This window comes from Sturnira hondurensis, unplaced genomic scaffold, assembly GCF_014824575.4.
Source record: "Sturnira hondurensis isolate 20B ecotype Veracruz unplaced genomic scaffold, ASM1482457v3 Scaffold0015596, whole genome shotgun sequence".
Lineage (NCBI taxonomy): Eukaryota > Metazoa > Chordata > Mammalia > Chiroptera > Phyllostomidae > Sturnira > Sturnira hondurensis.
The window spans coordinates 3894929-3899704 of record NW_028088227.1 but is presented as its reverse complement, the minus strand read 5'-3'; positions in this window follow the sequence as shown (position 1 = coordinate 3899704).

Below are 4776 nucleotides of genomic sequence, written 5' to 3'. Positions count from 1 at the left end.
TTAAGAATAATAAAGACACTATCTCATATATAAACGTCATAAACAATTTATAGGATAATTATATGTAAATGCAAATCTAAGAAAATGAGAAAACCTCCATACACTAGACAGTTTTTAGGAATAGTCAAAAGCAAGTGAACATAAACTAAAATTTAAAAATTTGCTTAGGTTTAAAAGAACCGAACTGTTTCCAAATGACTTAACTGTTTCCCAGAACAAGGCTGAAGATTATTTGTATGTTGCAAAACCATCCAGTACTTAACAAAGTAAAATTTGCAAAGTCTATGGTAGCATAAGTCCTGAGAGTTGGTTTGCAATTTTGTAATGCAAATACCTAACAAGCTTTGATTGCTGAGGCACGTACTTCAAAAGGGCATCTACCTCAAAGATAGTTCTCCTCAATAAGCAGATCGCCAGCCACAGGACTAGATCAAGTCAAGTGGGGTCTCCTCTGTCCCCACATGATCTTTGTTTTAGTGACCTCAGTTATTTTTGATGACTGACCATTTAGGCATCTTTGTTTGCTTGTTTTTTTATCATCCTGAACTTTACATTTTTGCTCTTAATCAGAAACTACCAGGAAACTACTTCAGGTCCAGGAAACCTTAGGCACACTCATCTTCGACCTCAGTAAAATGAAATCCAGGTCTCCCTCTCTCTCTTCTCACCGTCTCACTGTGTGGCCCCAGACGTGCCATGTTATTTCCAAGACCCGTAACTAAAAACCTATTTTTTCTGCGGTTTCTTGATTGTTATTGCTGATAACAGCATTGGTTATTGATATGCTGAGATTGTGACAAAAAGTCTTGAATCCAATAAAATATTATCAGACATTTGATGAAGCATAAAATGGCCTATGACTTATATGACCTATAATGGCGAATGAATTATTTGAAAACCATAAGGAACTGACACAGACGTTAGAATGAGTAGGCAAAGACATCAAATCAACTAGCATGACTATTTTCTGTATATTGAACCAACTTAGAAAATTGGTTCAATAGTTTAAGAATATTTTTAATAATTAGACTTGTGGCTACCATATCATATAGCCATTTCACAGATATAATTAAAAATATTTGTAAGTGAATGTTCACAGCAACTTTATTTTTAATATTCCCCCCCCAGAAACATGTTAAATGTCCAGCCACAAGTGAAGAGATAAAAAATGTGTATAATTATGATATACACCACACCATAACTAAATTGCAACATAGTTATGCTGAGTGAAAGAAACTAGGCACAAAGAACATATAATGAATTATTCATCTACATGAAGCTCTAGAAATTGCAAACGAATCTACACCGACCATGAGATCAGTTATTGCTGGAGAACTGAGAGAGGAGACCTGGTGGCGGGACTGAGGGGCTTCACTCGGCACAAAGAAACTCTGTAGCGGTGGGTATGTGTTTTTTATGGTGATTATTCTTCCCATAGGATATATTTACACAGAGAAATATATATGTATGTACATGTGTGTCGTCAATATTTATCAAATACAAAACAACCTTGTCAATTCCCAAGTTCATGGACAAATATTGATGCTTATTATTTTTCAATTTACACCTCAATAAAGCTGTATAAAAATACAAGAAAATGCTGTTTTTCTTAGTTAAAACTATGAAAATTTTAAGGTAGGTATTATATGTATTGGATGTAATGCACACACACTTATATAATAGAGAACCCATACTATTTTAAGTATATGCAAAATATTTTTCTAAATAATACTTATATTTATTTATCTATTTATTAAATGTTTTATTTATTTTAAGAGAAATGGGGAAGGAGGGAGAAAGAGAAGGAGAGAAACATCAATGTGTGATTGCCTCTTGTATGCCCCCAACTGGGGACCTGGCCCACAACCCAGGCTTGCGGCCTGACTGTGAATTGAACCAGCGACCCTTTGGTTCACAGGCTGGCACTCGGTCCACTGAGCCACACCAGTCAAGGCAATATTTTTTATCTTTAAATAGCAAAAAACATGTGCAATTTTACATATAGAACTCTAAATAAAAACTGTTTTAAACAGACTCAAAGTTAACTCCATTAAAATCTGAACAGTAATCATTCTTATTATCACACTATTGGAAATGTGATTCTACACCAAATAATGACTAATTAAGTATCTAACAAATGAAATGATACACATATAAGATAAACAAAAATGTTTCTCTTTTTAAATGACATATTTCTGACCCTGGTTGGTGTAGCTCAGTGGACTGAGTGCAGGCTGCGAACTAAAGGGTCGCCAGTTCAATTCCCAGTCAGGGCACATGCCTGGGTTGCTGGCCAGGTCCCCAGGGGGGTCCATGTGAGAGGCAACCACTCATTGATGTTTCTTTCCCTCTCTTTCTCCCTCCCTTCCCCACTCTCTAAAAATAAATAAAAATAAAATCTTAAAAAAATAACATTTTTATAAAAATAAATAAATGACATATTTCTGGAAAAAAACATTGAAGTACTTATAAAGCATAACAAAATAGATCAATTTTAACACATCTGGTTAAAAAAACAAAAAATATAGTGTACTATATTTCTATAATATCAGTTAAAATAAAATAAAAATTGTATTTCCCAATCTGAAGAGTATGAAGTATCCAGGAATATTTAACATATAATAAATCAGTCATAAAGAAAATATGCATTATTCAGGAGCCTAGATCCTTAGCTGTTTCTTGTTTTTTTTTCCCATAAGTTACATTGCAAATGTCCTAGAATATTCAGATGGGGCATGCTCAGAATGACTTTTGTTTCTTACCCCCAGTGTCCAACAGTTAAGTCAATCCTACCATTATTATCTGGTACATGGACACCTCCATGTTATTACCTCCATTTTGGTCTCCAAATCAAATTCTTTTAAAGTAATTCATATATATTATAGCATATTTCATTGAAATGTTTTAAACCTCATTTCTAAGCAATTATATTTGAGCAAGACAACCCCACTAAATAACTACAGTTCAATCTAGATTTGTGTTATTTTGAAGCAGCTTTTAGATGTATAACTATTGCTTCTAGTTTTGTTGAGTGCTTTCCTATAGTTCTGTCATGGAGATCATCATGTCCCATCAGAAATAACAGGTCATCAAAGGGAAAGAATTGGTACAAATATCTATTTTGCATGGGTTTCTCCCACAGTTCCCAGGGACATATGACATCATGCCCTTTAACCATTTTTGAGCTTATCCTGATAAACCACAAAAATATTTAAATTATAAAGCAGCAGTAGATCTGGATTATGAAAGTATTCACAAAATAGTTGTACTTAATGTGGTTCTGCCTCTGCAAAATGCTTTGAAATAATTTTATTCAACTATTGCTTATTGAGCACCCACCGTATATATTGAGGGGAAGCAGAGTTTGTCACACAAAAATATGCTTTTGAGGTATTTATTACTTTAAGCTGGCTGTGTTTAAGAAACAAAGGACTCGGAAAGAACCACTGAACCTCCATTACCTGTGTAGGGGAATTCAGATTAAAACATCTGCTTAAAGGAAGGAAACTATCACCTTAGCATAATATGAACTAAGTATGGCAGACAGGGAAGAACCCAGAAAAGTCTTTCAGCTCCTCTGTGTGTCCCATTGTGTCTGGGTTCATTGGCAAGAATTTGTTTACTAAGTGTTTGCTCTTCCTCACCAACCTATTAATTATTCATTTCCCCTGTGAAGTCTCAGAGCCTTGCTTCCCTTTACTTAGTTCAGAAAACCATATAAGCTTTATCTGCCAATTTGTCTTTGGGTCCCATATTCTTCCGGAACTCTTGTATATACATATGCAATAAACTTGGGTTTTTTGACCTATTAATCTATGTCATGTCAATTTGATTATTAGACCAGCCTGAAGAACTTAGAAGGACAGAAGGAAAATATTTTTTCTTCCCTACAATATTCTCTTGGTTATGTGCCTTGGAAGAAAAAAGATTAAGAAACAGTCCTTTTGTTCAAGCTGCTACCGTTTATCTTGGTTGTTGGACAAATGAACACATTTTTATAAAACAAAATGTTTTTTGTATAAGAACATTAAAAATGCTTTGTTGGCCTACGGGGTTTTGTTGCTCAAAAAGGGACAATACACATCCCAGGGGAAAGAAGACCAGGAAGTCTCTACTAAAGAATTGATATTTGAAATGAAGGGCAAATTGAATTCCAGCCTCTGTATATCCTCATCCAAGAATATGTTTACTGATTTTTTTTTTTTTTGAGAGAGAGCAAAAGCAGTGGTGAGGGGAGAGGGAGAGAAACATCGATGTGAGAAACAGTGATTGGTTGCTTCCCCTATGTGCTCCTACTGGGGACTGAACCAGCAACCTGGGCAAGTGCCCTGACTAGAATCTAACACACAACGTTTTTCAGTGTACTGGGCTATGCTAAAACTAACGGAACCACTTGGCCAGGGCCAGCATCTATATTTACATTAAGAGAACAAAGTGAATTTGCTCCGAACTCCTCATTCCAACACTGGCTTACTAAATCCATCCGTGATGTAATGAACTTGAGCAAATAATAAAATCTTTCTAGCCCCCATCATATCATATATGTGATAGGGATAATAGCATTTTAACACAGAGATGCTATCAAGTTAAAATGAGAAAAGATTTATAAAGCTTGTAGCATAGTCCCTGTCATACAGTATATGTTCAAAGTTAGTTCTTATTAATGTTGTTACAATAATAATTGTAGTTATTATATCTTAGTTGGGGAGGCACAATAACTGTAAATAAATGTGAGCAAAAACCTGGAAACAACAGCGTGAACATTTCTGAGAAACT